This window comes from Schistocerca nitens, chromosome 8 (assembly GCF_023898315.1).
Source record: "Schistocerca nitens isolate TAMUIC-IGC-003100 chromosome 8, iqSchNite1.1, whole genome shotgun sequence".
In the NCBI taxonomy this organism is placed as follows: domain Eukaryota; kingdom Metazoa; phylum Arthropoda; class Insecta; order Orthoptera; family Acrididae; genus Schistocerca; species Schistocerca nitens.
In genome coordinates this window covers 61,085,026-61,110,404 of record NC_064621.1, presented here as the reverse complement: position 1 = coordinate 61,110,404, position 25,379 = coordinate 61,085,026, and the positions used below count along the sequence as shown (strand labels likewise).

General features: G+C 43.0%; 1 protein-coding gene across 3 annotated transcripts in view; it reads right to left on the bottom strand.

The window, feature by feature from the left end:
- The window catches only part of LOC126198433 (phospholipid-transporting ATPase ID), an 896,650-nt gene that overhangs the window by 269,312 nt on the left and 601,959 nt on the right, over positions 1-25,379 (bottom strand). The window lies entirely within an intron of this gene.

The window sequence follows — 25,379 nt, the reverse complement described above, 5'->3', positions numbered from 1 at the left end:
CCCTGTGAGACTACGAATGCATGAAGGCACTACTTGTCCGTGACAGGTTGAGAATTTGGGAAAATGGGAAGCGTGGCGGAGGAAGGAGGAGGAGGAGGAGGAGGAAATTAGTATTTAACGTCCCGTCGACCGAAGCGGTTCAGGCAACCGTTCTACCCAAGCGGAGCACCAGGTTCGAGCCCCGGGCCGGCACAGATTTTCAACCTTCACCATTCATTTGATTCAATGTCTGTGAGGCGGCTGAAGTCCTGTTTCTCGTAAAATAGTGTTTGCACGTCACAGCAGATAGAGAAGCAAACGTTGACATCACCCCGTCCACTGTAGTGGGCCATGCTCACAAATGGCCTCATTCTTGTACCGCAGTGTATTCCTTTCACTGATAACTAACACTCCGATGAACTGCACTGGAACACCCTGTCCTCTCCTCTCTGGTTCCTCCTCACGTTACCACTATCGTCAACGCAAGGCGCCACGTGGGTGTAACTTTCCGTATAGCTTGACCGGCGCAAATCACGCGGGGTTTCGGGAGAAAGGGGAGTGTGTGTGTGTGTGTGTGTGTGTGTGTGTGTGTGTGTGTGTGTGTAAAAGCACTGGGTACCTACCGTATTGCCTGCCAAATACGAATACATATGTTGCGTGCACGTTTGACCTGTCGGGCGCTGTACGCCCGATACAGCCAGCTACATAATTGCTTTTTGCCTTTTTTTAAATTTCATTTCCGACGTCGCGTAACTGTCGCATTCGCTCAGCACTGGACTTTTTAGGCATTCGACTTTCCTCTGATTTTCTTTTTCTATATTTTCTGCTAATCCAGAGCACATCAGATATTTTCCATTACTTTGAGATTTTCTATTTAATTCCGATTTCCATTTACGTTTTATTGTCTCACTTTTGGCCTTAACAGTGCTCCCCATACTCTTCACAATGTAGTTGCTTAACGCGCTTCCACGCTATACCGATTTATAACCTTAAGGCCCCCTCCTCTCCCGAGAGGTGAATAATACAGCGCAATATTTGCTAACGAGCAATAATACTGAACGTGTACGGATGAGATTGAGAGAATATTAAAAACTTCTGAAATTTCTTGCGCTGGCTGGAAATATTGTGCCACCTACGGGCAGTGATAACAGAATACCTGGCAGTGTCTCGCGCGGTACAGACTTTTGCTATCACTGCTAATTGTTGTAAATAACCAACACAAGACGAAAGAGCATCGAAACGTATAGTTCACTACTGGCATTGTGGATGTTAGGGCATATGAGCACAAAAACCGAAATGTTAAGAATAAATCGTACCATTTGTTGCTCAGAAAATACAGGGAACGGCTAGGGAGGAAGCTGTTAAAAAATGAATTAGTGCAAAGCACATATATGATCGTGTGTACACTACTCACCCGAATATAAAGCTTTCGTGTACGTATTATTGCACGATAGGTTTCTATAACTATGTCTCAAACACTTTAAAGTGAAACTGTACTTGTAAATTTCAAGTCTTCGGGAGAGAAATAGACAAGCGCTGACTTGGTGGAGCTGCGTCTCTAATTGTATTATTTTGTTTTTTGATCATGGAGATATAGGATTCCGCAAAAATTTATCCAGGGGAAGGATGTGCAAGAAACAAATTATCAGTTTTGATTGAAATGAGGAGGAGGAAATCGATGTTTAACGTCCCGTCAGCAACGAGGTCATCAGAGAAGGAGCGGAGCACATCCTCGAATTTTGGAAGGATTAAAAAGGAAAGCGGCCGTGCCCCTCTGAAGGAACCATCCAGTCGTATGTCTTAAGCGATTTATGGAAGTCATGGAAAATCTACAGTAGGATGGCCGGACGCATATTTGAACCGTCGTCCTCCCGAATGCGTGTCCACAGTGCTACTCGGTTCGGTTTGACTGAAACGAGTTGGTCACTTTCGAGATGTGTCATACCACAAGAAATAAATTTTACACGTGCGTCACAAAACTTACTAAATCGCAGAGAACTGATGGTTACCGACTCAATTTTTATTGTAAGTAGATTACTCTGGTTGGCTGTTGGTTTTAAGTATCAATTATAAAGCAATTGTTGCAGCCGTATCTCACTGCAAGTAGCCACATTTGGCTAAACAAGAAATTTAGCAGAATCACAGGAAATCACTTCTTAAGTGTATTCTCTAATGGATAAAAGCTCCGTACTCCAGATTCCATGAGGGAAGGGGGTGGGGTGGAGATGGGGGGCGGGGGAGTCAAGTGGCTATGTATGGGATGCCTATGCATGGGGACAATGATTTTCAGTTGTGTGTCAAGAGTTTGGACCATCGACACACAAAATGTTACGATGATATATTTTTCGTTCAATCTCAACTCAAATTTTCGTGAGTGATCTTTGATACTCCTTGAACCAATTTTTCGATCCACCATTTTTTGTTTGCAAAAACGTACAGCAATTATCACAGCAGCAGTGTCTTAATCGCCCAACATCTCGCACGCAATATTCTTGCACAATATTACTGTGCAGTCTAGGGAAAACTTCATTAATATTATTGGCCGTCTAGTGAACACTTTACCCAAAGCTAATTCATAACACTCACTCCCACTCGCGTACACGGGGTGCATGACGTCAATGGCGAAACAATCCGTTGTGAGCTCCAACACTGTTTAAGTATTTAGCAATGTAATTACTAGCGACACAAATATGACGTTATTTGTCACACAAGGAAGTTCGACCGCAGAGCGATCAGTCATTTTCATCTCAAAATTAATTACGTCACTATTTTTTGAGTAGATCAGTAATACTGTGACTGGCCTTCGTTCAGTTTTCGTACGGACAGTAACCAAACACATTCCACTGGAGTGGAATGTAAACAGGTGGAGAGACTGTTACGAAAAACAAATCCGGTGGTTTGCAGCTGGCGTGCGATCCCGGAAGAGGAGCAACTCGCTACAGGAATACTCGTAGGCGCGAAGCAACAAGCAGCCGTGTCGGCTATCTGCGTGCAAACAAGCGACAGGCGGCGGCGCGCGCAGTCAAGTGCTCTCGCGTCGAGGGGACAGCTGAGAGAGAGAGAGAGAGAGAGAGAGAGAGAGAGAGAGAGAGAGTGAGTGAGAGAGAGAGACGGCGACACAAAACAATCGTTAGCGCGCCGCGACCACCTCCGCGCAGCCCGGAAATACGCATTTGACTCTGACTGCGGCATTAGTACCTCCTCCCCAGACTCTTTCGTCGCAGAGCAAAGTGGAGTACTTCACCGACGATGGACTGAAAAGGTATTTGGAAAGAAAACAGACACAAGGCACACTAGCTCTTGGTACAACATTTCGGCTGTTTACTTGTTACACTACCACCTCCGAAGCCACCTGGCTAGCCTTCGGTGCGGAAAGACCCGGGTTCAATTCCCAGTACAACCACAGATTGTCTTCTTAAGTAGGGATGTCTGGAAGGGGGTCCTTTCAGCCTCTTGACTCCAAAATAGGATGTGCTCGAATAAAGAAGTGGAAGCATGCCACGATTCGTCTAGATGCACTAACGGCCTGAAGGAATGCTGACCACATGTCCCACGACCAAAGATCGCTCCTCATACTGCTAGATAGCAGCAAGTCAGTCGAACAGGCCTATGGCCTAATGTACGAGCAGTGTTTACGTTACATTGTATCAGAATAGCTTCAAAGTTGGTCTCAAAGAGTCTTAACCAACTCCCTCCTATTCCTTCGCCGGCCGATGTGACCTAGCGGTTCTAGGCGCTTCAGTCCGGAACCGCACTGCTGCTACGGTCGCAGGTTCGAATCCTGCCTCGGGCATGGACGTGTGTGATGTCCTTAGGTCAGTTAGGTTTACGTAGTTTTAAGTCTATGGGACTGATGACCTTAGCTGTTAAGTCCCATAGTGCTTGGAGCCATTTGAACCTATGCCTTCCGGATGCAGCAAAATGTGAGATGGTCGTCGAGGATCAAAGCCGTATACACTTCGGTTCAGAAGTAAGCTGTGTGCATATTATGAATGTCACTATGTCGCGGGGCAGATACCGTTCTGAAGCACTGCGGATTTTGTACACGCGTTTCATGGGCATCCTAACAAATTGCTTTCTATATCTGAAACGAGCTTGATTTAAGACTTTGAAGAGATCAACGCATAGGGATATCGTTGGATTGTGACAATAGCCACCACTATTTTTCAGGTTTTGCACTCCACTCGATCGTATGGCCGTGCACTTGGTTTAATAAAGTATTAACTGAGAAACCTGGTATTGCGCGGGTATTTATTTATTCCCGTCTTCTGTTAGTCAGCCTGCTCCGACCTTCTCTCTCTGTCCATTTCCTCCTCCTCCTATCTGTGCCTATCTCCTCGTCTTCCCTTCTCTCTCCACGTTATCACACTCTCACCAATAGGAGGCTGGTGGTTCTTACCCTAGATTACTTCTTCCCAGACTGCAACTAAAATGTATACCAGATTTGATTGAAATCGTTACAGGGGTTTAGCCTTAGCTTTTACATTGCTTTTGCTCCCATGCGCATATGTCAAATATATTTCAGATCAGCGCATATGTCAAACATATTTCAGATCATATTTAATATATATTACGATTATTTGTACACATATTTCACTTGTATGTCTAGCGAATTCAGCCCTGCAGATTCATTTTCACGCAGCTTAATGTTTATGACGACATTTCTCCTGAACTTTGTGTCGTACAGTGATATATTTTTGCAGGTACTTTCAGAGACAAATGTCGATGCTGTCTGGGAAATGTGTTGCGAATAGAGTTACTAGCACCGAAGTAATATTTTAAAGTCTTGCACTATGCACTAGTTTTTCACGCATTAAGTATTTATGATTTATTTCCTGAACTAAGTGTCGGACAATGGTGTAATTTTTGGGGTACATTCTGTGTCATGTGTGAATACTGTCTGCACAATGTGTCACGAACACAGTTATTAGTAAGGAAGTAACAAATTAAAACGTCTTGCTTGATGTGGCGGTTTTACTGCACGAACAGCAAAAAGGTAATACCTTTCATTATTTTGAGGGGGTCGTCAGCGAGAAAAAGTTTGTAATGATTTGAAATTAAGTGTTAAGTTAGCTGCAAGTTTCATTCTCAAATAGTGGATAACGAAAGTACGGGTAATTTCGCGTCGTCGGCTACACTGCTTTCTCACCACCACCACCACTTTGACAGGTGGGTGCTTAACCCCGCACTGATTCTTTCCAGACAGTAAATGTTTACCAATTTTGATTGAAATCGGTCCAGTCGGATAGCAGATGTCTAACATACATACATCCATTTTTATAATTTGAATGGATTTGGATGTGCGGTGGTACTGGGGAATGTCCTATAGTCCGCCAAAGTGAAAGTGCCCCGAAAAACATCGCGTTTGGAGCTTTTGCATGTAACAAATTAGCGATGCCACTCTTCTAAATATTTAGGGAAGAAATTGTTTCGATTTCACTGTCCGCAACAATCTAAATTAATCCCTATGGAAACTAAAATATTAACTGAACAAGATCTACGACTTCAGAGGAACTTAAAACTAAGAAACAAAGTACGGAGACGTGTGTCCTACGATACATGAAGGTCATTTACCTGTAAAACTCAGCATTAATGTGCAATCGATGTCCAAAAATTAACTATAGAAGCACAAGTAGTTCAATAGACAATTGTGGCCAAGATTCACGAGAGACATAAATGAGGTGTTCCTTGACAAACAAACACCGTTTGTTTGAAACAATATATGTTAGCACGCAGTACTTATGAGACATAACCATAGCTTTAATTATCATGTCGAAAAAATCAAGTTGCGACCATGAAACTACAAATCCACCCTTCAAAGCGACGCATTTTTTTTTTTTTTTCCAACGATGGAGGAGTTTGCGAAGACCTTGGTTGCATTTTGTATAATTCTGTATGCTGAAAATACTATCCGGCGTAAGTCCAGTTTCCCCAAAACATGATTCCGTAAATCATTACGTTAATGAAAACATGTAAACTACTTTCTTCCTTTTTAACTCATATATAGTATTAGCGACATACAAGCTACATCAAACTACCTACATATACTATATCATGGAAGAACATTTGAGGATGGCGCTTACGTTTTGTTTCGAGCGAACGAACGTCTTGAAACACTATATTTCATTACTGAAGCGTTTGTAATTGTGCAAGTGCACACGCGAGGCAGATAAGCGTCGACTAATCAAACAGGAAAAAGTGATTACGAAGATCGGGCTAAGATAAAGTGCCACTTGAAAAACAATTCGAAAGACTGACTACGAGCAAGATTAAAATGTATGTTGAATAGCCCGCTCACAAGTGATCGATCTGTAGTATCATCATCATTATCTGCACAGTAGCATGCGAGACATATATTACTATCAAGAGCTCCAAAGTGACTGTATCAAATGCCCACCTGTGATTAGAAGAGACATGGAACCAATCTAACTGAAAAAGCAAGCGACAATAAATCACCTAAGCTGCTAAACCTATAAGGATCTGACATCAAACAAAAGGTCAACTCCTGGTATTACCAATTTTATACCACCTAGTGATGCGGAATACATATACTGATTGACTGATTACAGGAAAATTCGTATCTTGTTGACTCACTAACAAGGCCGGCTACAGGGATTTCGCGAACATTTCAGCACGCCCCCCTCCCCTCCCCCGATCCTTTTTTTTTCCTTCCACAAAGACATTCATCCACGACGTCGTCTTTTCACGTATCACACTTACACGTGTTTCCGGCTTGAACACACACACGTCTAAGACCAGAGCCAAATATTGGACGTCAGTCAGTGAAACAGAAGTGCAACGTTTACAGTGAATATTTCACTTATTCTTTACTTATTACAAAGTGATTTTTTCAGTGCCTCTGGTATAAGTGTTCAAGTTTGCTTTTTAAGAGCTGTTAGGTCATAATATACTGATAATCTTTATTTACTTTATATAAATTTTTTCGCTCCTGTAGAGGCCTTCAAGCCAACATAGGTACATTTCAAGATTGTTTACGCGCACGGCAGAGATTAAGTTGGCGACACTGCCACTAGCAAGTTTTACCATTTTGAAAGACGCACAGAATACAAGCAGGAAACCGATCTTACCACAGCCTAGCACAACTGGTTCTGTCCAAATCTCTCTCCAGACAGTTCAAGATTCGACTGTACAAAACCCTGATCCAGCCTGTTGTTCTATATGGTTGTGAGACTTGGAGAATCCGGAAACAGGAATTCCATAAGCTCCTTGTTTTTGAGAGAAAAGTGCTTCGGAACATCTTCGGTCCGGTTCTGGATGCAGATACAGGGAAATGGACAATCAACAGCTTGAGGAACTATACCAGAAGCCCAACATAGCAGCAACTGTCAAAGCCAAACGAATGCAGTGGGCCGGCCATGTGGCCCGGATGGAGGGTCACAGATGGCCTCGGAAGCTCCTGGATTTCACACCTACAGGAAAGAGACCGCCAGGGAGACCCAAGAAGCGTTGGAGGGATGGACTCCATGAAGATTTAAACCAAGTGTCAATAGATGTGGACGAATGGCGGATAGCAGCAATGGACAGAATACAAAAAAATGGCTCTGAGCACTATGGGACTTAACAGCTATGGTAATCAGTCCCCTAAAACTTAGAACCACTTAAACCTAACTAACGTAAGGACATCACAAAACACCCAGTCATCACGAGGCAGAGAAAATCCCTGACCCCGCCGGGAATCGAACCCGGGAACGCGGGCGTGGGAAGGGAGAACGCTACCGCACGAGACAGAATACAGTAGAGGAGGAAACTTGTAGATGCGTGCGGTCCACTGGGCCTGATCACGTAGTAGTAGTAGAAAGACGCACAAGGTCTCCAAATCCTGCGTTTCACGTGTGATCTGTTTCGCAATTCCACAGATAATTTCCACTGGATTTTATGAATGATTTGTATTTCGAATTTATTCTCACACTTCCTATTTGATGTAAAAAAAATTTCATTGTCCACCTGCCCTACAGTGCGGTGGTACGATTTGTCTCTCCCCCCCCCCCCCAAAAAAAAAAAAAAAAAAAAAAACAAAACGAATGGTCACACGCTGTAATGAAATGTGAATGTAGTGGGTTTAATGCCGCACGTCCTTAAAGAGATAATCTAATTAAACGATATCCCATCTTCTGCTCACGAATTAAGAAGGAAGTTGGATCCAAGTTTCTCGTGACAACTCCCTTGTCTAAAATGTTTTCGATTTTCTAGCGGCGTCACATTAGATTTACGTTGTTCGGCGCTATGAAAATCGCTTTAGAAACTCTCAAATGTTCGTTGACATAAACAAGCGAATATGATATGCCCCAAAAAATTTGACGGTCATCATGGATTTAGTCTCTCTGCTTACAATACTCACTGTGGGAGATACGCTGGACTTTACCGGTACATACCTTTTCTCTCGAGATCATAAACTTGTTTCGTCACACTTAGACGAATTCTAAGAAAATGGGTAGGGTCCTGGTTAGACAAGTCATTAGAACAAAGCACACAGGGGAAAAAACCGTTAGTCATTCCCCAAGGAAAAAAAATCACTCTCACACTGTGTAACACGGCCCCCAGCCTCTAAAATGCCATCAACTTGGCTTTTGAACAACATCAGCGATGGTTTGTTAGGCTCTTTACATTACGTCATGACTAATGAGGCATGTTTTCATCTTCTCGGTCATGTGAATTCACAGAACACAGGGTACTGTACAACGGAAAACCCTAACATTGTGTGTCAGCAACTGCTTTGATGGAAAAAATCTGCTTTTGGTGCGGTGTAACTGGGACGCGCATCATTGCGCCGGTGTTTTATGACCCTATCCTCAACACAGTTGCATATATGGAAATACATTTTGTGCTCAGCTCAAAAAAATGGTTCAAATGGCTCTGAGCACTATGGGACTCAACTGCTGAGGTCATCAGTCCCCTAGAACTTAGAACTAGTTAAACCTAACTAACCTAAGGACATCACAAACATCCATGCCCGAGGCAGGATTCGGACCTGCGACCGTAGCGGTCTTGCGGTTCCAGACTGCAGCGCCTTTAACCGCACGGCCACTTCGGCCGGCTGCTCAGCTCATTGAATATAAAACACAATACTGCTTCTTCCAACATGATGATGCAATATGCCACACGTCTAAGGTATCCCTGAAAACGAGTCCGTGCTGTCTTCTCTAAGGAATGAACTGTCAGCAAAAGTTTGTGGCCACCACGTTCGCCGGAGCTAACGACATTTGATTTTTTCCTGAGGGGTACTTGAGGAGCAAGGTCTACCAAACAAATCCACACACAGTACAGGAACTGAAAGAAAACAGCCGCGAAGTTACCGCCATCGATATCCGAACTTCACGCCGGGTGTATCTGAATATGCTTAGATCTGCACAGCTGAGTATTTATGTTGCAGGGGTCACTTTAAAGATCTCCTCTAATTGTGTTTTTCACTGTATTTTATCTGCTTCACCTTGTATAACTCTGTAATATCGGGAAAAAAGTATCGATATCGAGAATATCGCGGTGTGCCCATCACATTTTTGTCTATTTTTAAAACATTTATTTAACAGAGTGGCGACTTGTCTGGAAAATCTGAAATTTTCAGGGCATTGGGATTTACTGAGAAAGTCCTACTGTGACAGCGTTTCTTAATCTTCGAATCCTAAATAATGTCCACTTTTATCTAGAAACCCCTTATTTCAGTGAAGCCTGTCATTGTCAATGAGGAGGCGGCGGTCTTAATGTAGTTTATTTACTAAATTTTTTTATGACTTAAGAAAATTTGTAATGCCTTGACCATACTTTTCCTCTCACAAAATACGATAACTAGTTTCGGTCGCTTCTGCAACAGTCTTCAGATCGTTCAAAATGTGAAAAAGGGGTAGGCATGCAAGAACATACATTCGCAAATACCGAGACGACTACATACGTAGTTTAAAAACATCACAGTAAGCAAACCAGGTTGTAGACAGTAATCTCGCAGAATGGCGGTAGTATAGGAAAATGTCGAGTTGCATGATTAAAAGTTGCATCAAAGGCTCATTATTTGCAGTAGTACAGAATGTACTATCGTTAGAACAGTATATCCAATGGTTCCAAAAATTCACAGCTGTTCTGTAACATGTACTGTTCTCACGATAATACTTGCAATACTCTTGCAAGTAATGAGCCTTTGATGCCACTTTTACTCAGGATCTCGACATTTTCCTATATTACCGCCAGCCTGGCTATCTCACGGTGATGTTTTAAAACTACGTAGTCATTGTCGTATTTACAAATGTGATTGCGTGACTACAGCTAATAATGCTTTCCACTGCATATTCACCGCTTTTCCACATTTTGAACGATCTGAGGATGGTTGCAGATAGCAAGCGAAACTAGTTACCGTACTTTGTGATACGAAAATGGAGGTATCGGCATTTTAAATGTTTTTTTTTTACTTTATAAATTTTTAATAAACCCCTGATTTGTTTCTATACTATAATTTTAAAGCAACAGTGTGTTAATTGATTTTCTGCAAGGAGTGGCAGTTATTTCAAATACTATTTATTTGCTTCAAAAAGTAACTTCAAAACTGAAAACTTAAATTTAAATTAGCACCCTAAAGAGGACAGGAACATTAATTCTATGATTGGTGCTTATTCTTAACCTTCCAGACATACTTAATATTTGGATTTCTGGATGAAAATTTAATGCTCTAGACAGGTTCGGCATCAAGTCTGTTACACTACTGACTCCCGTCGACACAATCTGAAAATTGTTTTTTCACATATAGGGTGAGGCAGTCGAACAGGAAGATTTGACGACCGTCTCGCTGCGTGATGGTGGAGGGATGTTATAATGGCAGGATTTTAGCTTAGCTGTGCAGGCGGGTAGATGTCCCAGTAGCCGTGGAGCGTTGGTCAAATGCACTAAGTGTGTTGCTATAAAGGCATTTTACAAAAACTTACACAGTTTTGCTGGAGGGCAACGCGGTTACCGCATCGAAAGTTTAATTTACTCCCACAAACTTCTGTGGCATATGCCAATGCTATCAGCGTCTGGGTGAGAAACTTTGAAGCTACTATTAGCACGCAGAGAATAAACTCTATAAACGCTAAGCTGATACGTTGCTAACATTTTCTGTGCCTGAACTCGCTGTCTGTGATCATGGTGCAGAAACACACGTCCAGCACGAAGGTGCAAGAAGCCCGTACTGTTTGAGCGTCAATGGATTTGTATAGACGCGCATTTCCTGGTCGCCTCATGAGCTGACAGTGGCGCTTTCGGCTCCAGGCTTTTTCCTTTAGGTTATCTCAAGTCCAAAGTTTTACTAGAAAACCATCCAAGAACCAGTGATAACATAAACAAGCGAATTCACTAATAAAGTCCCAATAAGTGCGAGCAGGACTAGCGCACTGGCGGTTTTGTACAAACTTAATTGCGCACGCAGAAAGTTCATCCAGCCCAGAAATCGAGAATTTCCAAGATTTTTGCCTGTTATCGATACTGGCAAGATATAAAAATACGAGGGTAGGCTGAAAAGAGAGAAACACGTGCCTACCTATAGAAGACGATGTAAATGACCTCGAGAAACGCGCCAGGTGGCATACGTATGCGCAGTTTGAAAGTGTTGCGTTTATCCAGTGTATTTTGAGTAGCGGAACTACGGAGACGTGTTACAGTGCTGTGTCAACGCGAATTTTAGCGTGCTATTATCGAAATTTTAACTGCTGAAAAAGTGACTTGTGTGATTCATCGTCGTGTAAAGGCTGTTTATGGTAACGATGCTGTTGGTAGGGCTACCGTAAATGTGTGGATAGTAAAGCTTCGTGGCTCCGAGCGTGGAAAAGCCATAATTATTGATGAAATACGCAGCGGACGTTCGATCACTGCCATAGACGATAAACATCGCGAACTTGCCCACGGTTTGATTCAAAAAGACCGACGAATCGCTTAAATGAGTATCGCAAACCATATTGCAGTATCCAAGGAACGTGTCGGCTTCATTATGGAACGGTTAGGATTCCGTAAAATCTGTGCACGATAGGTACCACACCAGCTCTCAGACGAGAACAAACACTGTCGATTGAAATGCTGCGAGTAACTTCCGCAACGCCGCCGCCACGAAGGAGACAGACTTCCTTTTGAACATTGTCGGGGAACGAGTTACGGGTCTCGGAAGAGAAAAGACGCAGCGCCGAATATCGAAATCCGTCTTCTCCTTAGGCGAAAAGTTCAAAACAACCAACAAAATTCCTTTGCAGCCGGGCGCCAATAATCTTTGCAACGTGACATCGCTCGCCCACACACCTCGCGCGCAACTGAAGCAGGTCTGCGAAATCTGAAGTTTGTACCGATATCACACCCTCCTTATTACTGTACCGATGTTGCATCGTACGATTTTAATTTTTTCTTCTACTCAAGAGAGACCTCAAGGGTTATCGTCCCACTTCGGACGGTGAGCTGAAGGCAGCTGTGTGAAGTTCTGGACTGGAGAAAAGTCAGAAGAATTTTTCAGTATTGGAATGAAAGAACATGGTACTCGTTCGGAAAAATGTCTTGAATCTTAACGGTGACTATGTTGAAAAATAAATACATTATTTTCAGACTTAAGAATTGTACTTAAATGCGATTGTTCTACAAGCATGCTTTTCAGCCTAGCCTCCTACGTGACATAAATGGCGGGATCTTGTGACTGTATTGACGTAGAAGCTTAACTTTTTTACGCCGCCAAGGAACAATAGACTTTAGTGTGTGGCATAAAATTCAACTTTATACCTCCACTCGTTCGTGAGAGAAAGGCGTCTTAAGAGACGGACAGACAGTTGGTTGGATAGCAAGAGATAAAACACTTCCGTGTGACATACTTACGAATTAACAGTTTTCGGATTTTTAGGATTCAGTGCCTGAAGCGGTACCCTTGTAGGAAGACTTCGTTGTCCGCCTGTCGGTCCGACTGTTAATAACCCTTTTTTCACAAACGGGTATGTGTTTCACGTTCAAATTTATGTCACATGTTATGGCTTATTGTCCCTTGGAGATGTAAGAATTTTAAGCTTGTAAGAGCCTTCAGTCAAAAGATACAGCCGTTTGTCACATCTTTTGATACTCAAACTCACTCATCAAACTCTGTAGGGTGCTTCCCGTTGAATTGGAATCATGAAATTTGGCAAGAACCAAGGTTTCGCAGTACAGATAAAAAATGTGGAACTTGTTAAACTGAAATTCTATCTAATAAAAACTATCTTTTGTCATTTGAACATACATTGCATTCATTATCCCTCAAAAGCATAGGAGATCAACATTATTGCTGTTTTATTAAATCTTATTTCTCGACATATATAAATTGAAGCAGTCCCGTGCTCGCTTCTTTTTGTGTGTCCGGGCAGTCTGAGGAACTACTGTAGAGATTTTGATACGCTCTTGGAAGTCCTGGAACCAATATCTTGCCGGTATCGATAGCGATAATAGGCGAAAATCGTAGAGATTTTAGATTCCCAGGGAGGATGAACTAATACATATATTTTCAGAAGTGATGGTCAATATTCAGGGATGTGAGAGGAGTGAACATTCGAAACAAAGAGAGTCAAGTAAAATGAACTCTAAAACGCATAGCGTAAGAGCTATGAGCTATTCTTGACTGATACTGTGAAACAAATCTCGTCTACTGCAACCAATCTCTTTGCTTTCCATATTTTGGGAACGGGTGGTATGGAGGAAAAGAAGAAAAACGTGTGTGTACACAAGTGCTCTAAAATGCGTACCTTAAGAGCTGTGAGCACTTGTTCATCTTCGCTGTTTTGAAACAACTCTTGTGATGAACAAGTGCTCATGACTTTTAAGGTATCCATTTTAAAGCACATGTTTGCTGGTCACTGTTTTCTTGTTTCGGTCCGGCCGAAGTGGCCGCGTGGTTCTGGCGCTGCAGTCTGGAACCGCGAGACCGCTACGGTCGCAGGTTCGAATCCTGCCTCGGGCATGGATGTGTGTGATGTCCTTAGGTTAGTTAGGTGTAACTAGTTCTAAGTTCTAGGGGACTAATGACCTCAGCAGTTGAGTCCCATAGTGCTCAGAGCCATTTTTTTCTTGTTTCGGTCCATACTGCCACTTCTCAAAATATGGAAAGCAAAGAGATTTGTTCCACAGTATCGAAGATGAAGAATTGCTCATAATTCTTAAGGTATGCGTTTTAGAACGAATGTTTACTTGAGTTTTTTGTTTCGAATTATCATTCCTGTCATACCCCTGAATATTGAGCATTCCTCGTGGAACACTCTGGATTTGTACGGAATCCTCAGTCAACGATTCCTACTCAGACGTGGCCAATTTTATCCTTTAGTTGTGCTCTAAAACCTTGCTTCTTGCCAAATTTCATTATTGTAGGTGAACGCGAAGTAAGTTGTAGGTGTTTCTGATTAGCATGTTCATAAAATATCTATAGACCGATATATCGATGTATTTCCGACGAAATACTGATATATGTCGACAATGTTTTCGAGGTATAAATATATCAAAACGGCAATACCGTGAGCCGATATTTTTATTTTATGTTTTTTTTCAAAATTTTCGGAAAATATTTGAAGTTGTTCTTTTGAAATTGTAGGAGGACATAATTTTACTTTTACTGTGTGAAGGTGTCTTACAACTTATTGGGCTTTCTGACGCCCAATCTTTCTCTCTGACTGTGTGAAGCAAGTATATGTGAAACAAAAGGAGTTCGATTGCACTGAGGTGTGGCGATGTGAATCGAATAACGAGATTTCCAATGTGAAGAAACAGAACGCCAGTTGTATTAAAAAAACAATTTTTAACGTAACTAGTTTGCCATTTCTTCACATCGACATTCTTCAAAAACAGTTGCTGAAAATGACGAACAAAAATATAAATGATAGAGATTGGTCGTTGGGCAGGGCGGAGACGCGTGAGCGGAAACGCTGACGTAATCTGCGCTCGGCACTAACAACACGCACTGCGACGTTTAACTTTTGCACGCAATTTTGACAGGACTGCTACAGAATGTCAAATTAAACACATTTCAGCCGTCTAGTTTCCAAACTTGTTTTATTTAGCTACCAGTTTCAGCGTTTTAGTATGCTATCTTCAGGCTCCTTACCGACGTGTAGGAAGATTCTGCCTAGCTTCACAGCGGAACAGGGAACTGCATTACTGGTATTGGTTGAAGCGATCGCTATAGCAAAAATGTGCCATCATCTGCCGACTAATCGACGCTGAAGCTGGCAGCCAAATAAAACAAGTTTGGAAACTAGACGGCTGAAAGGTGTTTAATCTGACATCCTGTATTGAACAGCCGAGTCCGGCAACCGTCTCTAAAAAGATGGACATACCGGAGACTACAACCGCTAGGTCGCTGACGTTTGCAGAAATGATAAAACAGGGAAGTCGACACAAAGTGTTGCGGACAAATCCAATATGTGACGAAACCGAACGACGGACCCATCTGACACCTTTTATTGTGCCGCTTGCATTCAGTTACCATTGTTAGCAAAGTGGTCATCGCCAAACGTGAACGTGCATAATTTTGCTTTCAGTTCCTGCTCTAAGGGGGATAAGCAAGCTGCTAGCTTGTTGTGCAGAATATCTAATAATAAATCAATACTTAAATACACAGCTCTAAAACCGGCCGCAAATTTACAACGGGCTGCCGATATTTTTAAAGACAGATAGGTTGATACTTTTTCCGCCTATATATTGATATTTTTTTCCATTTATCGAGAGCCTATAATATTTTAAGAAATATCGATATATCGGAATCCCGATATTTTTTAAAATCTCAACAGTGCTATTTCTGACTGTCAGCCTCCCTAACCGCTGCACACCCGGCACACGAAATGGCTTCAAGTTAAGACTTCAATATCTGCTGGCAACTACTTACATGTGCTTGTTGGGCCAATTTACGTGTAGACTTCTCTCGGCTTTGAATAATTCTTCGGCGAATGTCTGCTATAATCTCTGGTGTGCGATCTTGACGAATTCTTTGTCGTTTTCCGGATACCTGATTGTGAAAATTTTTCGAGTTTCCTTAATCGAACCTGTTCTCACGTAAGCTTCTACAATTTCAATTCTTTTTCTACAGAAAACGTCATTTTGCACACCGCAAAGAGAAAAGTCTAACTTCACATACGAAATAAACTTAAATGCTGACGGGAATGATAACGATCTACACTAGTGGCCATTAAAATTAGTACACAAGAAGAAATGCAGATGATAAACGGGTATTCTTTGGACAAATATATTATACTAGAACTGACATGTGATTACATTTTCATGCAATTTAGGTGCAGAGATCCTGAGAAATCAGTACCAAGAACAATCAACTCTGGCCGTAACAACGGCCTTGATACGCCTGGGCATTGAGTCAAACAGAGCTTGGATGGTGTGTACAGGTACAGCTGCCCATGCAGCTTCAACACGATACCACAGTTCACCAAGAGTAGTGATTGGCGTATTGTGACGAGCAGTTGCTCGGCCACCATTGACCAGACATTTTCAATTGGTGAGAGATCTGGAGAATGTGCTGGCCAGGGTAGCAGTCGAACATTTTCTGTATCCAGAAAAGCCCGTACAGGACCTGCAACATGCGGTCGTGCATTATCCTGCTGAAATGTAGGGTTTCGCAGGGATCGAATGATGGGTAGAGCCACGGGTCGTAACACATCTGAAATGTAACGTCCACTGTTCAAAGTGCCGTCAATGCGAACAAGAGGTGACCGAGATGTGTAACCAATGGCACCCCATACCATCACGAGGGATGATACGCCAGTATGACAATAACGAATACACGCTTGCAGTGTGCGTTCACTGCGATGTCGCGAAACACGGATGCGACCATCATGATACTGTAAACAGAACCTGCATTCATCCGAAAAAATGACGTTTTGCCATTCGTGCACCCAGGTTCGTCGTTGAGTACACCATCGCAGGCGCTCCTGTCTGTGATGCAGCGTCAAGGGTAACTGCAGCCACGGTCTCCGAGCTGATAGTCCATGCTGCTGCAAACGTCGTCGAACTGTTCGTGCAGATGGTTGTTGTCTTACAAACGTCCCCATCTGCTGACTCAGGGATCGAGACGTGGCTGCACGACCCGTTACAGCCATGGATGCCTGTCATCTCGACTGCAAGTGATACGAGGCCGATGGGATCCAGCACGGCGTTCCGTATTACCCTCCTGAACCCACCGATTCCATATTCTGCGAACAGTCATTGGATCTCGACCAACGCGAGCAGCAATGTCGCGGTACGATAAACCGCAATCGCGATAGGCTACAATCCGAGCTGTACCAAAGTCGGAAACGTGTGATACGCATTTCTCCTCCTCACACGAGGTAACACGCCAACGTTTCACTGGGACAACGCCGGTCAACTGCTGTTTGTGTATGAGAAATCGGTTGGAAACTTTCCTCGTGTCAGCACGTTGTAGGTGTCGCCACCGGCGCCAGCCTCGAGTGAATGCTCTGAAAAGCTAATCATTTGCATATCACAGCATTTTCTTCCTGTCGGTTAAATTTCGCGTCATCTTCGTGGTGTAGCAATTTTAATGGCCAGTAGTGTATTACTGCACAAAACTGTCCACTGTTGTAGGTTTAGTCTATTTTATAAGTTGAAATATCGCATTCGCATTCAAAGAGGAGACGGCCTCATTTTAAGTGCGCCATTCTGTGTTCATGTGTTGGTATCGATTGCAGCTATCGTGTGGAATGTGGCGCTGGACCGTCCTGTGCCCTCCGCAGCCGCCCAGCAGTGGCTGCGGAGCCCCGGAGGGCGCGCCTCGGCCCTTCCGCGGCTGCAGCTGGGCGTGGTCGGCAGGGCGCAGGGCCACGGCCCACGGCCGCCGGGTTGTGGCAGGCGGCGGGGCGGCAGCAGGGAGCGGCGCCGATCAATAGCGGCGCGCCGGCGGCCGGCGCCCGGGGCAGCCATCCCACACTCCCCCGCCGGCGCCGCTGCTCCTTCTGCCGCTGCAGACGCCGCCTCGCCGCCCGGTACCGCGTGCTACCAATTACTTCCTCTTCCGAGAGTGCGTGGAGTGAAGTACGAATGGATGCTCAAATGCCTCAGGAGCGCACTGTAATTAGGCAAGCGAGGGGATTAGCCGAACGGTCTCAGGCGCTGCAGTCCTGGACTGTGCGGCTGGTACGGCGGAGGTTCGAGTCCTCCCTGGGGCATGGGTGTGTGTACGCTTAGGGACTGATGACCTTAGCAGTTAAGTCCCACAAGATTTCACACACATCTGAACATTTTGTAATTAGCCAAATACTGTCCTCGATCCCTGCGACAGCGACACGTCACCAAAGAGCTCCTTTTTTGTGCGGCAGCCGCAACTGTGCAAGTCCATTTTCAAAAATGAATAAACCGCAGAATAGTTGCTCAACCCACAATATTTTATCAGGTACACAACCGGTTTCGTAACACTAAAGTTCCATCACCTGGTGTAAACCGTAACAATAAAAATATTCTGTTACACGCGAATGGGAGGAAAGATAAGGAACTATGCGGCTAAAATTTCTAACTTAAAACAGAAGAGAAAACCGGGCGTTATATACAAATAAAATCAATCATCTGAGGTCCTCCTCACCCCAACGTTGACTGGAACCGAAGGTCCAGCGCCAAAAAGAGTACGTCGGACCTAAAAATTCCGAAAAACGGGCACCACGACTGGACACAAAGTTACTACAATAATGAAACACGTAAAAGGAAAAAAAATTGAAGGGGGGCAGAGAAATCACGTTGTTGTTGTTGTTGTTGTTGTTGTTGTACGCCACTGCGTACCTTCACCTTTCATTCAAACGTAACGGCAAGGAACTGTTGAGGAAATTCGCCATTTTGAGTATTTTCTACATTAACCAAATGGAGAAAGTGAAAATTACTCTGCCCCCTCCATTGTATTGACCGCCATGTAAGCAATCATTCGGTGACATTCGTTTGCTGGAGGAAATTACTCCAGTTGCATGAAATACCCGATTTAGTTCTATGACTTGTTGATTAAAGATCCGTCCGCTCTCAGGTCGTCATCAATGAGGTTGAAATTTTGTTGTTGTTGTGGTCTTCAGTCCAGAGACTGGTTTTATGTAGCTATCCATGCTACTCTATCCTGCACAAGCTGCTTCATCTCCCAGTACCTACTGCAACATACATCCTTCTGAATCTGCTTAGTGTATTCATCTCTTGGTCTCCCTCTTCGATTTTTACCTTCCACACTGCCCTCCAATACTACATTGGTGATCCCTCGATGCCTCTGAACATGCCCTACCAACCGATCCCTTCTTCTAGTCAAGTAGTGCCACCAACTTCCCTTCTCCCCAATCCTATTCAATACCTCATCATTAGTTATGTGATCTACCCATCTAATCTTCATAATTATTCTGTAGCACCACATTTCGAAAGCTTCTATTCTCTTCTTGCCCAAACTATTTATCATCCATGTTTTACTTCTGTACATGGCTACACTCCATACAAATACTTTTAGAAACGACTTCCTGACACTTAAACCTATACTCGATGTCAACAAATTCTTCTTCTTCAGAAACGCTTTCGTTGCCATTGCCAGTCTACATTTTATATCCTCTCTACTTCGACCATCATCAGTTATTTTGCTCCCCAAATAGCAAACTTCCCCCATGAACCATGGACCTTGCCGTTGGTGGGGAGGCTTGCGTGCCTCAGCGATACAGATGGCCGTACCGTAGGTGAAACCCCAACGGAGGGGTATCTGTTGAGAGGCCAGACAAACGTGTGGTTCCTGAAGAGGGGCAGCAGCCTTTTCAGTAGTTGCAGGGGCAACAACAGTCTGGATGATTGACTGATCTGGCCTTGTAACATTAACCAAAACGGCCTTGCTGTGCTGGTACTGCGAACGGCTGAAAGCAAGGGGAAACTACAGCCGTAATTTTTCCCGAGGACATGCAGCTTTACTGTATGATTAAATGATGATGGCGTCCTCTTGGGTAAAATATTCCGGAGGTAAAATAGTCCCCCATTCGGATCTCCGGGCGGGGACTACTCAAGAGGACGTCGTTATCAGGAGAATGAAAACTGGCATTCTACGGATCGGAGCTTGGAATGTCAGATCCCTTAATCGGGCAGGTAGGTTAGAAAATTTAAAAAGGGAAATGGATAGGTTAAAGTTAGATATAGTGGGAATTAGTGAAGTTCGGTGGCAGGAGGAACAAGACTTTTGGTCAGGTGATTACAGGGTTATAAACACAAAATCAAATAGGGGTAATGCAGGAGTAGGTTTAATAATGAATAAAAAAATAGGAGTGTGGGTTAGCTACTACAAACAGCATAGTGAACGCATTATTGTGGCCAAGATAGACACAAAGCCCATGCCTACTACAGTAGTACAAGTTTATATGCCAACTAGCTCTGCAGATGATGAAGAAATTGATGAAATGTATGACGAGATAAAAGAAATTATTCAGGTAGTGAAGGGAGACGAAAATTTAATAGTCATGGGTGACTGGAATTCGTCAGTGGGAAAAAAGAGAGAAGGAAACATAGTAGGTGAATATGGATTGGGGGGAAGAAATGAAAGAGGAAGCCGCCTTGTAGAATTTTGCACAGAGCATAACTTAATCATAGCTAACACTTGGTTCAAGAATCCTGGAGATACTAACAGGTATCAGATAGATTATATAATGGTAAGACAGAGATTTAGGAACCAGGTTTTAAATTGAAAGACATTTCCAGGGGCAGATGTGGATTCTGACCACAATCTATTGGTTATGAACTGCAGACTGAAACTGAAGAAACTGCAAAAAGGTGGGAATTTAAGGAGATGGTACCTGGATAAACTGAAAGAACCAGAGGTTGTAGAGAGTTTCAGGGAGAGCATAAGGGAACAATTGACAGGAATGGGGGAAAGAAATACAGTAGAAGAAGAATGGGTAGCTCTGAGGGATGAAGTAGTGAAGGCAGCAGAGGATCAAGTAGGTAAAAAGACGAGGGCTAGTAGAAATCCTTGGGTAACAGAAGAAATATTGAATTTAATTGATGAAAGGAGAAAATATAAAAATGCAGTAAATGAAGCAGGCAAAAAGGAATACAAACGTCTCAAAAATGAGATCGACAGGAAGTGCAAAACAGCTAAGCAGGGATGGCTAGAGGACAAATGTAAGGATGTAGAGGCTTGTCTCACTAGGGGTAAGATAGATACTGCCTACAGGAAAATTAAAGAGACCTTTGGAGAGAAGAGAACCACTTGTATGAATATCAAGAGCTCAGATGGCAACCCAGTTCTAAGCAAAGAAGGGAAGGCAGAAAGGTGGAAGGAGTATATAGAGCGTTTATACAAGGGCGATGTACTTGAGGACAATATTATGGAAATGGAAGAGGATGTAGATGAAGATGAAATGGGAGATAAGATACTGCGTGAAGAGTTTGACACAGCACTGAAAGACCTGAGTCGAAACAAGGCCCCGGGAGTAGACAACATTCCATTAGAACTACTGATGGCCTTGGGAGAGCCAGTCATGACAAAACTCTACAATCTGGTGAGCAAGATGTACGAGACAGGCGAAATACCCACAGACTTCAAGAAGAATATAATAATTCCAATACCAAAGAAAGCAGGTGTTGACAGATCTGAAAATTACCGAACTATCAGTTTAATAAGTCACAGCTGCAAAATACTAACGCGAATTCTTTACAGACGAATGGAAAAACTGGTAGAAGCGGACCTCGGGGAAGATCAGTTTGGATTCCGTAGAAATGTTGGAACACGTGAGGCAATACTAACCTAACGACTTATCTTAGACGAAAGATTAAGAAAAGGCAAACCTACGTTTCTAGGATTTGTAGACTTAGAGAAAGCTTTTGACAACGTTAACTGGAATACTCTCTTTCAAATTCTGAAGGTGGCAGGGGTAAAATACAGGGAGGGGAAGGCTATTTACAGTTTGTACAGAAACCAGATGGCAGTTATAAGAGTCGAGGGGCATGAAAGGGAAGCAGTGGTTGGGAAAGGAGTGAGACAGGGTTGTAGCCTCTCCCCGATGTTATTCAATCTGTATATTGAGCAAGCAGTAAAGGAAACAAAAGAAAAATTCGGAGTAGGTATTAAAATTCATGATGAAGAAGTAAAAACTTTGAGGTTCGCCGATGACATTGTAATTCTGTCAGAGACAGCAAAGGACTTGGAAGAGCAGTTGAACGGAATGGACAGTGTCTTGAAAGGAGGATATAAGATGAACATCAACAAAAGCAAAACGAGGATAATGGAATGTAGTCGAATTAAGTCGGGTGATGCTGAGGGTATTAGACTAGGAAATGAGACACTTAAAGTAGTAAAGGAGTTTTGCTATTTGGGGAGCAAAATAACTGATGATGGTCGAAGTAGAGAGGATATAAAATGTAGACTGGCAATGGCAAGGAAATCGTTTCTGAAGAAGAGAAATTTGTTAACATCGAGTATAGATTTAAGTGTCAGGTAGTCGTTTCTGAAAGTATTTGTATGGAGTTTAGCCATGTATGGAAGTGAAACATGGACGATAACCAGTTTGGACAAGAAGAGAATAGAAGCTTTCGAAATGTGGTGCTACAGAAGAATGCTGAAGATAAGGTGGGTAGATCAGGTAACTAATGAGGAGGTATTGAATAGGATTGGGGAGAAGAGAAGTTTGTGGCACAACTTGACTAGAAGAAGGGATCGGTTGGTAGGACATGTTTTGAGGCATCAAGGGATCACAAATTTAGCATTGGAGGGCAGCGTGGAGGGTAAAAATCGTAGAGGGAGACCAAGAGATCAATACACTAAGCAGATTCAGAAGGATGTAGCCTGCAGTAGGTACTGGGGGATGAAGAAGCTTGCATAGGATAGAGTAGCATGGAGAGCTGCATCAAACCAGTCTCAGGACTGAAGACCACAACAACAACAACAACAACAAATAGCAAAACTCCTTTACTACTTTAAGTGTCTCATTTCCTAACCTAATTCCCTCAGCATCACCCGATTTAATTCGACTACATTCCATTATCCTCGTTTTGCTTTTGTTGTTGTTCATCTTATACACTTCTTTCAAGACACTGTCCATTCCGTTCAACTGCTCTTCCAAGTCCTTTGCTATCTCAGACAGAATTACAATCTGTTTTCAATTCGTCTGTAAAGAATTCGCGTTAGTTTTTGCAGCCGTGACTTATTAAACTGATAGTTCGGTAATTTTCACATCTGTCAACACCTGCTTTCTTTGGGATTATTCTTTTTGAATTCTGAGGGTATTTCGCCTGTCTCATACATCTTGCTCACCAGATGGTAGAGTTTTATCAGGGCTGGCTCTCCCAAGGCTATCAGTAGTTCTAATGGAATGTTGTCTACTCCCGGGGCCTTGTTTCGACTCAGGTCTATTAGTGCTCTGTTAAACTCTTCACGCAGTATCGTATCTCCCATTTCATCTTCATCTACATCCTCTTCCATTTCCATACCCAAGTACATCGCCCTTGTATACACCCTCTCTATACTCCTTCCACCTTTCTGCTTTCCCTTCTTTGCTTAGAACTGGGCTTCCATCTGAGCTCTTGATATTCATGCAAGTGGTTCTCTTTTCTCCAAAGGTCTCTAATTTTCCAGTAGGCAATATCTGTCTTACCCCTAGTGATATGCGCCTCTAGATCCTTACATTTGTCCTCTAGCCATCCCTGCTTTGCCATTTTTCACTTCCTGTCGATGGAATTACAAAAATTACATAACAACTGTTCCCCCATGTTGCGACAGCGATAACACGAACAGGAAAGTTATGTAATAGTTAAGTATGGACCGTGAATACTGAAGCCGCAAACGACAAGCGCAGGTGCGGTATTCGGACACTATGAGATCTTTACGTTCTAGCTGGTTCAAATGGCTGAGCACTATGGGACTTAACATCTTAGGTCATCAGTCCCCTAGAACTTAGAACTACTTAAACCTAACTAACCGAAGGACATCACACACATCCATGCCCGAGGCAGGATTCTAACCTGCGATCGTAGCAGTCCCGCGGTTCCGGACTGCAGCGCCTAGAACCACACGGCCACCGCGGCCGGCTTTACGTTCTAGCATTATAACTTTATTCTAAACAAAATAAATCTAAAAAATAATCAAGTGTTATATTAAGGTAGATGTCCAGTAAATAACAGAATGAACGTTTTTTGCAGAACTTTTAACAGTTATGAAATAATACCATTTACATGAAAGATTTTTCGATTTTCATGTTACTTTAATATTCCGACAGCTGGCAGTGTAGCAATTTTTTGATCGTTGTGGCGAAGTTGTATACTCCGAGTTGGAAGGCAGTGTTTGTTCACAAGCGCGTTGGACTGTCCAGGCGGTACAATGCCACGCGAAACTACTACTAGTTTTGATACACAACAGTTTATGACTTTCATAACGCGAAAGGTAATCATATAGAAGAATTGCAGCCGTGCTCAAGATGAGTAAGGATACTGCGGCAGGTATCGTCAGACGATTCAAAAACGAGGACCGCACAAACTCTGGCCGCCCAGGGAAGTTCTTTGTACATGACAAAGAGGAATGTAATACGAAAAAATAAAAAAGGATTCTATGCTCAGTGCACCGAGATCAGCAAGTCAGCTTCCAAACGAGTCTATAATTATGGTATATGCTCAAACGATTCGCAGAGCGGCTAGGAAGAAACCATATGTGAATAAACACAACTGAAAGAGGACATTAGAAATTTCTAAAGAGCTTATTACGAAAGAAGAAAATTGGTGAAACAATGTTATTTTCACCGAAACAAGTAAATTTAATTCTTTTGAGATGGATGAACGAAGGAGGATGCGGCGAAAGATGAATTACGAATTTAAAGTCACAATTGTTAAGCCCACTATAAAGCATGGAGATGTTCTTGTCAGTCGGCAGCTCGTGGTCGTGCGGTAGCGTTCTCGCTTCCCGCGCCCCGGTTCCCGGGTTCGATTCCCGGCGGGGTCAGGGATTTTCTCTGCCTCGTGATGACTGGGTGTTGTGTGATGTCCTTAGGTTAGTTAGGTTTAAGTAGTTCTAAGTTCCAGGGGACTGATGATCATAGCTCTTAAGTCGCATAGTGCTCAGAGCCTTTTTTTTATGTTCTTGTATGGGGCTGTAAAACCACATTTGGACCGGGCGAATTGGTCTTCATCGTCAGTATTATGGATAAATATGTCTATCTGAACGTATTCAAAAACAAGTTACGCAAAAATGCTGTAAAAAAGCGGATATCAAACACTTTCAAGTTTTACCAGGACAATGACCCGAAACAGAGCTCGCATTGTGCAAGAATATTTGTTGTACTATTACACGAAAGAATTACACCTCGATTACCAACCTCCAACTCCACTGAGAATGTGTGTGAGAGCTAGAGCAACGTATTAACGAAACAATATCCTCCATTGAAACTCTGAAGCGTCGATTAAAAGAAGAACGGGGCGATCTATGGAACAACCATTTAAAAAAGGTC